Source organism: Bufo gargarizans, chromosome 1 (assembly GCF_014858855.1).
Source record: "Bufo gargarizans isolate SCDJY-AF-19 chromosome 1, ASM1485885v1, whole genome shotgun sequence".
NCBI classification, from domain to species: Eukaryota; Metazoa; Chordata; class Amphibia; order Anura; family Bufonidae; genus Bufo; species Bufo gargarizans.
The window spans coordinates 677,072,148-677,086,025 of NC_058080.1; the positions used below are offsets into that span (position 1 = coordinate 677,072,148).

The 13,878-nt window shown below is 41.7% G+C and overlaps 1 protein-coding gene across 3 annotated transcripts in view; it reads left to right on the top strand.

The window, feature by feature from the left end:
- The first annotated feature begins 4,607 nt into the window (after window positions 1-4,607).
- Window positions 4,608-13,878, top strand: part of SGTB (small glutamine rich tetratricopeptide repeat co-chaperone beta) — a 54,562-nt gene continuing 45,291 nt past the window's right edge. For all 3 annotated transcript variants that reach the window (XM_044276144.1, XM_044276147.1, XM_044276146.1), the window contains exon 1: window positions 4,608-4,669. The gene's annotated coding sequence lies outside the window, so the exon portion shown is untranslated. The remainder of the gene's footprint in view (window positions 4,670-13,878) is intronic.

A 13,878-nucleotide genomic window follows, 5' to 3' on the forward strand; every position in this document is an offset into this window, starting at 1 on the left:
AGGAAGAGATGCTTTGAAAATTATTTTTCAGCAGTGCAGTGTCAGTGAAACATGGATGACACACGGACAGCTAAAAACAAACCCACAAACCCAACATGGATCCTTCACAGACATCTTCACGGATGCATCACTGACCACGGACATGTGAATGAGGCTTAACTGGGGCTACTATGTCAGTTACAGGAGAAATAAGCAGTAAAAATAAATAAAGAAATAAAAAGTGATGTGTCGTATGACCTCAGGGGGGACACAAAGTAAAAAAAAAAAAAAAAGAATTGTTTTATAAAAAAAAAAAAAAAAAGTTTCAGGTGTAAAAAATAGAAAAAATAGACATATTTGATATTGTCGCATTTGTAACAACCGGCTCTGTAAAAATATCACGTGATCTACCCCATCAGGTGAACACCGTAAAAAAAAAAAAAAAAAAACTATGCCAAAACAGCTATTTCTAGTCATATCACCTCCCCAAAAAACATATCAAATGATCAAAAAGTCATATGTACCCCAAAATGGTACCATTGAAAATGTCACCTTATCCCACAAAAAGCGAGCCCTCACACAAAACAATCACCAGAAAAATGGAAAAAAAAAAATTTAAATGGTGACACAAAAGCATGATTGAAAAAAAAAAAAAGGTTCTTATTGTGTAAAACTGAAAAAATATACATATTTGATATTGTCTCGTCCGTAACAACCATCTCTGTAAAAATATCACATACCCCATCAGGTGAATCCCATAAAAAAAAAAAAAAATGCCACCTCACCTCTTAAAAGAAACAAATCAAATGATCAAAAAGTTGTATGTACTTGGTTCCCCAAAAATGGTACCATATAAAGTACAGTCTTAATTAAAAGTACAGTTTTTATTAAAAAAGTGATTTTATTGCAAAAGTAGTAAAACAAAAAATTTTAAAAAAAAATTGCTATCACCATAATTGTATTGACTGGCAGAATAAAGTTATCATATCATATGTACCACATGGTGAACCCCATAAAAATAAAAAACACTGATAGGATTTCTATTTTTGCCCACCTGACCTCCCAAAATTTTGAGAAAAAGCAATCAGAGTCAAATGTACCCCAAAATGGTGCCAATAAAAAATACAACGTGTTCCACAAAAAAATAGCTCTCATACATCTCAGTCAACCAAAAAATAAAAAAAGTTATGGCTCTTAAAATATGTTATGCAAATTCCATATTAGAAAATACTTCTTCCCCAAACAGCAGTTTACGACCGCAAATGCAGCGTTACTGTATACAGAAGAAAATGGGTAGAAAATTGAGGGGTGATATTCTCTTGTTATCCCTTGTGAAAAAGAAAGTGACATTTTATTGTAAAAAAAATAATTTCATTTTTACATTCAAGTGTTATGAATTAAATGTGGAGTCAAAGTGCTCACTACACCCCTTAAAAAATTCCTTGGGTGGTGTAGTTTCCGAAATGTAGTCACTTTTTGGAGGTTTTCACTGTAGGGATACCTTAGGGCCTCTTAAAATACAACATGGCGACCAAAGACCATTCCAGCAACATCTGCCCTCCAAAAACGATATGGCGCTCCTTTTCTTCTGATCCCTGCTGTGTGCCCATACAGCAGTGTATGACCACATATGGGGTGTTTCTGTAAACTGCAAAATCATGGTAATGAATATTAAAGTTTGTTTTGTTGTCAACCCTTGCTGTGTTACAGGAAAAAAAATTAATTAAAATGGCCTAAAGGGCTAACATTTCTAAAATCAGTTTTTAATGGTTTCAGGGGAGTAGTTTCTAAAATGGGGCAATTTATGGGTGGTTTCTATTATATAAGCCCCACAAAGTAACTTCAAAACTAAACTGGTCTTTAAAGAAGTTAATTTGGGAAATTTTCTTTAACATTTTAAAATATTGCGTCTAAAATTCTAAGCTTTCTAATGTCCTAAAAAAAATAAAAAATAAACATTTACAAATTTTCACATTTTCTGTAATTTAATATTGTAGCCTATGGGGATTGTGACATCTTCCTATTAAAGGGGGTTGCCCGCCCACAAAAAATAAATAAAAAAACTCACCAGTCCATGGTCCTGCCAACCCTGTGCCGCTGTTTCCCAGCTGTTTGTGGTCCCTACAAGACCAGGAAGTGACTTAGTCCCATGATCGCTGTGGTGAATCACAATCCTCAGTGGTCACATCTGCTTGGGGTATGACACAGCAGGAGCACAGAAAGGTAAGTGTTTTATATTTTATTTTTATAGGTCACACGTTCGACGTTGTCGCTACTCGCTCCTAGACAGGACAACTCCTTTAAGCCCTGCAGTAGGCACCTGGGACTACAGCATCTGAGGGGTGAAATGGATGGGATCGTAGTTATCCCCAATCCTAGTAAGAGTAAGGTGTCAGCTGTATAGCATAGCTGACACCCGTCTCGCATACAGTTCAGCCTCCTGAGCCCTCTCTATACCCCCCTTCCTGCGTTGTGATGTATAGTTACCTCAAATGTCACCAAGGGAGTTAAGAAAATCCCACACATATATGGTATCCGTGCAATGACGTTAACATGAGATTTAACTCTTACACAAAATTGATGAGCATAACTGCTCCCCCCCCCCACCGCTCCCCAAAAATAATGAAAGGTATTTGTACCTCAATCTTAAAAAAATGACTCGTATCGACCCACAAAAAAATGACTTGTATCAACCCACAAAGGCTGTTTATGTCGCTTGGTTAAAAGTGGCAAATAAAAAAATGCAAGAAATCCCAGAAAGAGCTAATAAAACGGAATAATATGATAAATAAAGGGGGAGAAATCCTCCAGCACTGAAGTGGTTAAAGTTTCCAATATTAAATACCGCCATGACGATAGTGATCCTCAAGGAGCTTTACATAAAATTCCACTATGCACAGTAGCGTCCCTCACATCCGGCAGGCGCAGCGGTATCTGTCCAGCCGCTTCTCTACATATATGCCTGGTTGCTGCCGGATCTCCACCGGTGCCCATTAGGCCTTGTCCACATTTCCGCTTTTCACTGACGTGTGCTGTCCACATTTTCCATGGACAGCACACGTACCCATTGATTTAAATGTGTCTGTTCACATTTCAGTCTTTTTTTATCATGGAGACATGCACTATTTTGATCCGTGATGCGGACCAAGAATGTCCATTATAGTCTACGGGTCCATGAAAATCACGGAAACACCACGGATGGCATTTTACACTGAAGACAGATAGGAGATTCTTTGGAACGTAATTTTCAGTTGAGCAACGTCCGTAAATATCGGATGACACACAGAAGATAAAAACGGACACACGGACCAACCACGGATCCTTCACGGACATCTTCACAAATGAAACATGTACGTTTTTTCTCACAGATGTGTCGCTGACACGGAAATATGGATGAGGCCTTATAGTTAATGGGGTCAGATTGCATCCCTTTAAAAGTTTCACCATATATCAGAAAGAAATAGGAAAATAAATCCCCCACCCCTTATCAATATGACCGTATTTTACATCCGTTTCCTATCCGCAGGACGCAGTGGGACATACCTCCTGGGAACACGAGACCACCGCAGAAATCCGTGACTGTCCTACCGGATCCGGAACAGTTGGGAGGTATAGACACGGGCTGTTTTTTGCGTTCAGTATACGTACCGTATAAGGAACCATTCATTTCAATGGTTTCGCAAAAAAAACGAATGTACTCTGTATGCATTCCGTTTCCATATTTCAGTTTTTCCGTTCCGTTGAAAGATAGAACATGTCCCATTATTGTCTGCAAATCATGGTTCCGTGGCTCCATTTAAGGGCTCGTTCACACAAACGTTTTTTGCGTTCTGTATACGGACCGTATTCGGAACCAATTATTTTAATGGTTCCGCAAAAAAAAACGAATATACTACGTATGCATTCCGTTTCCGTATTTCCGTTCAAAGATAGAACATGGCCTATTATTGCCCGCAAATCACGTTCCGTGGCTCCATTCAAATCAATGGGTCTGCAAAAAAAACAGAACACATACGGAAATGCATCCGTATGTCTTCCGTATCCGTTCCGTTTTTGCGGAACTATCCATTGAAAATTTTATGCCCAGCCCAATATTTTCTATGTAATTACTGTATACTGTATATGCCATGCGGAAAAACGGAACGGAAAAATGGAACAGAAACGGAAACAAAACGGAAAAAAACTAAAAAAACGGAACAACAGATCAGTGAAAAACTGACAGCAAAACACCATACGGTTGTGTGAAAGAGGCCTTACTGATACATTGTAGCAAACTATCAGAAAATGAAAAATCTGTGCTATTGATCCATTTACCAGAAGATTCCCTGAGTGGTAGAATCGCAGGTTTTTACCTCAAATTCGTTCACTAAATCACAGTATATTCATTTGTAGAAGGAAATCCCTATATTTCCACCTGTGATTTTCTGTATACTAGATATATAGACAGACTAGGCTGAAGGGCTCCGTATTAATCATCCTGCATATTACAAGCCACAACGTGAAGGATGCTGTGAGCAACTGCTAGGTGATGGCAAATTAAGGGTTAAAAGATGCGACTAATAGGGCAGCAGCAGGGAGGGAACGGTTCACACTGGACCTATGGGGACTGAGGGGTTGTTATTGTCCTCCAGACGCCTCCCTCTGACACCGTCGGCTCCACACACTCCACAGGCTGCTGCAGGTGTGCACGGTAAGGAATGCTGCTCTTGCTGCTGCCCTGTGCTGGGTGTAATGTGCCCGCTGTACCCGCCTAGCTCTGGGAATGACAGCGCCATAAACTCTACATCCTGTAGGCAGTGACAGTTGTTTTTCCGGGTGACCAGCCTTTTACCCCTTCCTTTCTCGAGTTCATTCATGACCGTCACCCTGACAGAGAGATGATCAGGGCCCGGGGTCTTTTGTCATGTACCGTGCAGCTGCAAAATGATCCCTCTTTAATGGTGAAGCCCCTCGTATCCCAGCTGAGACTGCATGCATGAGACGCTGCCCGGTGTATGATGTCACTATTGGAGAATGCATGTCGTTTCTGGTCCCGCTGTGCAGGGACTGGGCATATTGGCATAAGAAGAGCCCTGTCCTACTTATTAGTTGCAGGGCTGCTGTGCACAGAATGCCAAGTACATGGAAAGCAGGACGCCGCAGCTGTGTCCGTGTATATAGGAGGTCCTGTGCAGTCAGAGGCTGCTATTATTAGTATTATATAGGCGTTGTTATTTTTTGCTGCTGATTGCGGTGTGAGCTGAGGCTTGTCAGGATGGGCTCCTCGGCTTTAGTAGGTATTAGGCCTCATGCACACAATGGCGCTCAGACACATGGACTCCTTATCAGGTCTACAATTAGGTTCAATCACCTCCATGTCCCACACTGTTCTAGGGGATCACACAGCACAAGCAAAGACACAATTTGGTTTTGCCCCTGCATGAAAATATCATGCACACAGAGGTACGGCAGGCACCTACAGAATATCATGCACTTAAAGGGGTACTCCAGGGTTTAGGTGCATCTCCTCCTACAGCTGATCAGCGGGGGTGCCGGTTGTCAGACCCCATGATTTGATATTGATGACCTATCCTCATAAATGAGAGCCCGGAGAACCACTTTAAAGGGGTTATACCGTGAATAATATGAAAGTCAGACATCATATAATACACGACAATCTCTTTCTAACAAAGCTAGAACCAGCCCTGCACCTCACATGGGTCCAGAGATCTCCCCATTCATTGCCCCAACTGTTCTGCTTAGGGGAAGTGTCTTTTCTCAGGGGGGGGGGTGTCCTTTCTGCCGCAACTGGTGGCAGTTGGAGGATGGAACTGAGCATGTTCTTCTGTTTCAGTGAGGACGAGAAATTTGTGTAATTACAGAAGTATTCAGATCCCATTGCTGGTTTGACAACTGTAGAATATTTTTTATGGGACATCCCCTTTAAAACACACTGATGGTATAAGTTTGGGTTCAGACATACAGATTGCATGTAAGCGCATTGAAAATAAGTGCACCCCCTCTTATACGAAGAGAAACATATCCTTTGGCCTGTAATGTTGCCATAGGGTACTGTTGTCAGAGTCGGACTGGCCTACCAGAGCAGCAGAGGATTCTCCGGTGGGCCAAAGCTCTGATGCCACAGTGGGCTCCAAAGGTCCTGGAGAGAAACATAACATTTGGAGCTGCCTTTAGAGATAATCACTTGCCAATAGGGTCTATTTCTTTTACTATTTCTATTAGACATTATTGATGATAGAGGGGTTGGTAGCCAATAATAATTTTCTCTGATGGGCCCCGGGGACCCTGATGCATGGCAATACCACCCATGTAGAACTGTAGAACTATTATTATGTGACTTAATGTTGCATGATATGCCAGTATGCACCTAAGGGCTCATGCACACGACCATGTGCCGGCGGGGCCCATGCTGCTGACCGCAAACTGCGGTCCACAATGCACAGCACTGGCCGTGGGGCCCACTTAAATGGGGTCCGCGATTCGCATCCGACAGTCCGGATGCATGCACTACTTTTCTGCAGTGCGGAGGCACGGACCAAAACCCCACGGAAGAACTCCTTAGTTCCGCACCGACCTTCTTAGTTCTGTTCCGCACCGACCTTCCAGGTCGGACATTCCCACTTGAATGGGTCTGCATCTGTGATGAGGTGCCAGAACGTCCGGGGCCTGTATTTTGCGAACCCGCTGTTTGCGGACCGCAATACGGGCCCGGTTGGCATACGGTCGTGTGCATGAGGCCTAAATGTGATGATTGCTATGGCATGCTAACTCAATAATCACATGACCCACACTTAGCGCTCATGCACACAAACCTGTGCCATGCAAATTGAAGTCCCCAATGCACGGACACCAACCATGTGCCCTGCACTGACGGAAGCAGACCCATTCAACTTGAATGGGTCCGCGATCCGTCTGCACTGCAAAAAAATAGAGCACATTTTATTTTTTTGCAGTGTGGCGGCACAGAGGGAAATGCCATGAAAGCGCTCCATAGTGCTTCCATGGCATTCCGCTCTGTATCTTCCGGATTGAAGACCTATTCAAGTGAATAGGTCTGCATCCATGATACGGTGCAGATATGGCCGATGCCCATATATTGCGGACCCACTGTTTGCTGGCCTCAACATGGGCACGGCCGGCACACTTTCGTGTGCATGAGTCCTTGCAGAGACCGGCCCGCAGGGGCATGTGAGTGCGGTGGCCTGATGGGGGTAGTAGTTGATACGGTTTACTGCAGCTCCCTGGGCCGGCATGCAGTGATGGAAAGGAAGGCACCGGATTCCTTCAGGGCACACTCTGGTGTTGAGGAATCTCCTGCCAGATGTTGGTTGAAGAGCCCTTGATGGTATAGGGTTTAAGTTGCAGGGAAGGCAGGGTCCCTGATGTGGTAGTGCCAGCACTCTTGGGTGCAAATGAGATGGAGAAATAAAGAGGAGTCAGTTCGAATAAATAACTGGAACATTTACTGAGAATCAGATTATTGCAATGCAAAGCTGTAGGTGTAATCCATTCAAAGGACATCAAAAGATAGTTGTATCTGTAATCCTAATAACAGGCTCTTTGAGGTATTGACTCTGGTCACACTCAGGCTGTGGTAACTTATTATTATTATTTATTATTAAAGCGCCATTCATTCCATAGCGCTGTACATATGATAAGCGGTGCACATACAGGTCCTTCTAAAAAAATTAGCATATTGTGATAAAGTTCATTATTTTCTGTAATGTACTGATAAACATTAGATTTTCATATATTTTAGATTCATTACACACAACTGAAGTAGTTCAAGCCTTTTATTGTTTTAATATTGATGATTTTGGCATACAGCTCATGAAAACCCAAAATTCCTATCTCAAAAGATTAGCAAATTTCATCCGACCAATAAAAGAAAAGTGTTTTTAATACAAAAAAAGTCAACCTTTAAATAATTATGTTCAGTTATGCACTCAATACTTGGTCGGGAATCCTTTTGCAGAAATGACTGCTTCAATGCGGCGTGGCATGGAGGCAATCAGCCTGTGGCACTGCTGAGGTGTTATGGAGGCCCAGGATGCTTCGATAGCGGCCTTAAGCTCATCCAGAGTGTTGGGTCTTGTGTCTCTCAACTTTCTCTACCCAATATCCCACAGATTCTCTATGGGGTTCAGGTCAGGAGAGTTGGCAGGCCAATTGAGCACAGTAATACCATGGTCAGTAAACCATTTACCAGTGGTTTTGGCACTGTGAGCAGGTGCCAGGTCGTGCTGGAAAATGAAATCTTCATCTCCATAAAGCTTTTCAGCAGATGGAAGCATGAAGTGCTCCAAAATCTCCTGAGAGCTAGCTGCATTGACCCTGCCCTTGATAAAACACAGTGGACCAACACCAGCAGCTGACATGGCACCCCAGACCATCACTTCAGGCATTTTGGCATTTCCCTCTCCCCAGTCTTCCTCCAGACTCTGGCACCTTGATTTCCGAATGACATGCAAAATTTGCTTTCATCCGAAAAAAGTACTTTCGACCACTGAGCAACAGTCCAGTGCTGCTTCTCTGTAGCCCAGGTCAGGCGCTTCTGCCGCTGTTTATGGTTCAAAAGTGGCTTGACCTGGGGAATGCGGCACCTGTAGCCCATTTCCTGCACACGCCTGTACACGGTGGCTCTGGATGTTTCTACTCCAGACTCAGTCCACTGCTTCCGCAGGTCCCCCAAGGTCTGGAATCGGTCCTTCTCCACAATCTTCCTCAGGGTCCGGTCACCTCTTCTCGTTGTGCAGCGTTTTCTGCCACACTTTTTCCTTCCCACAGACTTCCCACTGAGGGGCCTTGATACAGCACTCTGAGAACAGCCTATTCCTTCAGACATGTCTTTCTGTGTCTTACCCTCTTGCTTGAGGGTGTCAATGATGGCCTTCTGGACAGCAGTCAGGTCGGCAGTCTTACCCATGATTGCGGTTTTGAGTAATGAACCAGGCTGGGAGTTTTTAAAAGCCTCAGGAATATTTTGCAGGTGTTTATAGTTAATTAGTTGATTCAGATGATTAGGTTAATAGCTCGTTTAGAGAACCTTTTCATGATATGCTAATTTTTTGAGATAGGAATTTTGGGTTTTCATGAGCTGTATGCCAAAATCATCAATATTAAAACAATAAAAGGCTTAAACTACTTCTCCAAATACAGCTTATACTTCACTGTGCTCCTGTCTCACATCGGGTGCTAATGGAGTCCATAGGCCGAGGTACCACTCTCGCCTCCACTAGTCTCTCCTTATACTCTCTCATCACTCTGAGTTACTTGTATTCTTCTTTTGAGGCAACTCAGAGGGGTAGATAAAAGAGAGATAGGAGGCAGCGCCTCATGTGTGGTATTGTATGATAATAGGTGCAAGAGATAGATAAAAACTCTTACCAGAAGATGTTGTGAAAAGTCACAACACCTATATGAAGCTTGTGCTGATTTTCCCGATCAGCGTGCGGGGTGCCTGCGCTGCTGCCTAGGTTGGGGGTGGGATAGTTATCCAAGATTTTGCGGACTATAAGAAGGAGGCACAAAATATCCTCAATGACACGGCTTACTACGAAAAAGTGTCAGAAAATCCCTTTCCAGGTATAAATAAAGATCTCATAAAAATAATAAAGGACGCCCATGATAGAAATTACATAAACAAAAAAGAAAAAAACTTCCTAATGCCAAGAGCCCCCCGTACCCCCTATTTTTATCACCTCCCTAAGATACACAAGAATACAACGCACCCACCTGGCAGACCAATTGTGTCAAACATAAAATGCGCCACAAGTAACCTCCCACACTATCTAGATCTTTTCTTGCAACCATATGTGCGCATACTACCCAGTTTTCTTCACGATTCTAGTCAGCTAATTCGGGAACTAAAAGACATCACCTGGAAAGATTCATACGCACTATTCACTATGGACGTCACAGCCCTCTATTCAAACATTCAACATAACCTGGGCATACAGTGTATAAAAACAGTTTTAGAGGGAGATCCCATCCTAAAACCACCCCAAGTAACTTTTCTTATAGACAGTCTCCGCTTCATTTTGGAGAACAACTTTTTTTATCTATAATAGCGTAACATACCATCAACGCAGAGGTACCGCTATGGGGACCAAAATAGCGCCATCTTTCGCAAATCTTTTTATGGGGGAATTTGAAAGGCTACATATCCAAAACATTACACCCCGGATCCAACAACTCGTATACTACAAAAGGTACATCGACGATATCTTTATCATATGGGACGGTGACGAAAATACTGCTTTACAGTTCTGCAATAATATAAGCAATACAGGTTGGGGAATTAAATTCACCCCGAAATACAGTAAAAGTGAGATTGAATTTTTAGATATCATTATCTCCACCAAAAATAATCAACTGGCCACTCAAACATACTTCAAATCCATTGACACAAATAGTTATATTAATTTTTCAAGTTTTCATAACAGAAAATGGTTGGAAAACATTCCATATAGCCAATACAAACGAATCTGGCGAAACTGTACCCTTGATAGTGTTTTTAAAAATCAGGCAAAAATCCTTAAAAAACGTTTTATCGAGAAAGGCTACCCAAGGAAACTTATAAAAAACGCCTACAAGAGAACCATCACTGACACACAAGAAACCTGTCTACAGCCCACAAACAGAAAAGGGACACATACAGAAATGAATATAAACTTTGTCACACAGTTCAACACATCAAACAATAACATACGCACAATTTTTTCAAAATACTGGCATATCCTACTACAGGATCCATACCTTGCAAAACACCTGCCCCCTAAGCCTAGAATGATCTACAGGAGAGCCCCGACGGTTAAGAACCTACTTGCCCCCAGCAAGCCGAAACAACGTAAAAAAGCCAGTTCAGCTGTACCACAGTTACCACCCAAAAAACTAGGCAGCTACAAATGTGGAAAGAGTCGGTGCCTATGCTGTAAAACCATAACCAATAAATGTACACATTTTTCGTCCAATAAGAATGGGACCACCTTCATGATAAAGCATCACCTGACATGCCAGTCCAGCTATGTAATCTATTTAATTGAGTGTAGCTGTGGGCTTCAATACATAGGCCGCACCACCCAGGAGTTACATTGCAGGCTAAACCAACATAGGCACAACATCCAAAAACATTATCAAAAACATAGCCTCTCCAGACATTGTGCCTCCGCATCAGAGAAAGAAAAACATCCTATCAAGATCACACCAATTGATTACATACCGCAAAACCCATACAATCGGTTCAGTACATTACAGCGACGAGAAGTCTATTGAATGTACCAATTAGATACCCTTGCGCCCCAAGGGCTGAATGAAATAAACGAGACCATCCTCTAGTATAAACTTTTTCAAAGGACATCCTCTCGTCGCCTGGTAGTCCACCTTGAAGATTAAAAGATCCCCCCACGCGAGGGGCCCATATAACAGAACACTCTATAATATTCTAGGCTACTATATTTATACTTCTTTCTGAATGTTGGATTCGACAAGGGTTAAGGGTGGCCTCAGTTTTACATCTCTATTTCTATCTTTATGTAACAAACATCTGCAGTCCCACATCACTGCCTAAAAAATCCCTGCTAGTTACATTTGTGAAACTGTGTCTATTATGGACAATCGATACAGCCCTATGAAATAACTACAACATTGTATCAGTAGCGCCGGAATGTACTTTCTCCCTCGGATTCTAATCAGGTTAATCTCCTGATATTGCTCCCCCCCATACCACTAACTTTTTTAATAAATCAGCTAACAACCCCCCTTCCTCCCCCCCCATTTTATCCACCAACATATGTATTTTTATTTACAGCGGGATTCTTTTATATATATTCATATAGATCATGGTGCAATTTTGTGTATGTGCTGATGTGTATATATGTATAATTTTATCTACACATACATATATATACAATAATATATAATTTATTCATTTATCAAGATATACATATTTTATATATGTTTTTATCTCTAATCAATATAACCACCATGCTTTACACCACCCCCTGCACCATTCATTGCATTTTATCCATTCATTTCGACATGAGATGTATATTATCATATATATAATTTTATTTCCTTTTTATTTTTATATATATGTTGTTGTATTTTCTATATATTATATATATATATATATATATATATATATATTGATATATATTGATATATATATATATATTTGGTTATAGGTGTCCTATCATATATATATATATATATATATATATATTTTTTTTTTTTTTACTGTCTATATAACCACCATGCTTTATACCATTTGATGCCTAGCCTTTTTTCCCCCAAAAATCTTTTATTACTAGACTGATCCATCCACAAGCATTTTAAATATGGCCCAATTTTTTAAGCATTACAGCATTGCTATATCCCAGAGCAACTTAATACAGGTCCTTCTCAAAAAATTAGCATATTGTGATAAAGTTCATTATTTTCTGTAATGTACTGATAAACATTAGACTTTCATATATTTTAGATTCATTACACACCAACTGAAGTAGTTCAAGCCTTTTATTGTTTTAATATTGATGATTTTGGCATACAGCTCATGAAAACCCAAATTTCCTATCTCAAAAAATTAGCATATTTCATCCGACCAATAAAAGAAAAGTGTTTTTAAAACAAAAAAAAGTCAACCTTCAAATAATTATGTTCAGTTATTCACTCAATACTTGGTCGGGAATCTTTTTGCAGAAATGACTGCTTCAATGCGGCGCGGGCATGGAGGCAATCAGCCTGTGGCACTGCTGAGGTGTTCTGGAGGCCCAGGATGCTTCGATAGCGGCCTTAAGCTCATCCAGAGTGTTGGGTCTTGCGTCTCTCAACTTTCTCTTCCCAATATCCCACAGATTCTCTATGGGGTTCAGGTCAGGAGAGTTGGCAGGCCAATTGAGCACAGTAATACCATGGTCAGTAAACCATTTACCAGTGGTTTTGGCACTGTGAGCAGGTGCCAGGTCGTGCTGAAAAGTGAAATCTTCATCTCCATAAAGCTTTTCAGCAGATGGAAGCATGAAGTGCTCCAAAATCTCCTGATAGCTAGCTGCATTGACCCTGCCCTTGATAAAACACAGTGGACCAACACCAGCAGCTGACATGGCACCCCAGACCATCACTTCAGGCATTTTGGCATTTCCCTCTCCCCAGTCTTCCTCCAGACTCTGGCACCTTGATTTCCGAATGACATGCTAAATTTGTTTTCATCCGAAAAAAGTACTTTGGACCACTGAGCAACAGTCCAGTGCTGCTTCTCTGTAGCCCAGGTCAGGCGCTTCTGCTGCTGTTTCTGGTTCAAAAGTGGCTTGACCTGGGGAATGCGGCACCTGTAGCCCATTTCCTGCACACGCCTGTACACGGTGGCTCTGGATGTTTCTACTCCAGACTCAGTCCACTGCTTCCGCAGGTCCCCCAAGGTCTGGAATCGGTCCTTCTCCACAATCTTCCTCAGGGTCCGGTCACCTCTTCTCGTTGTGCAGCGTTTTCTGCCACACTTTTTCCTTCCCACAGACTTCCCACTGAGGTGCCTTGATACAGCACTCTGGGAACAGCCTATTCGTTCAGAAATTTCTTTCTGTGTCTTACCCTCTTGCTTGAGGGTGTCAATGATGGCCTTCTGGACAGCAGTCAGGTCGGCAGTCTTACCCATGATTGCGGTTTTGAGTAATGAACCAGGCTGGGAGTTTTTAAAAGCCTCAGGAATCTTTTGCAGGTGTTTAGACTTAATTAGTTGATTCAGATGATTAGGTTAATAGCTCGTTTAGAGAACCTTTTCATGATATGCTAATTTTTTGAGATAGGAATTTTGGTTTTTCATGAGCTCTATGCCAAAATCATCAATATTAAAACAATAAAAGGCTTGAACTACTTCAGTTGGTGTGTAATGAATCTAAAATA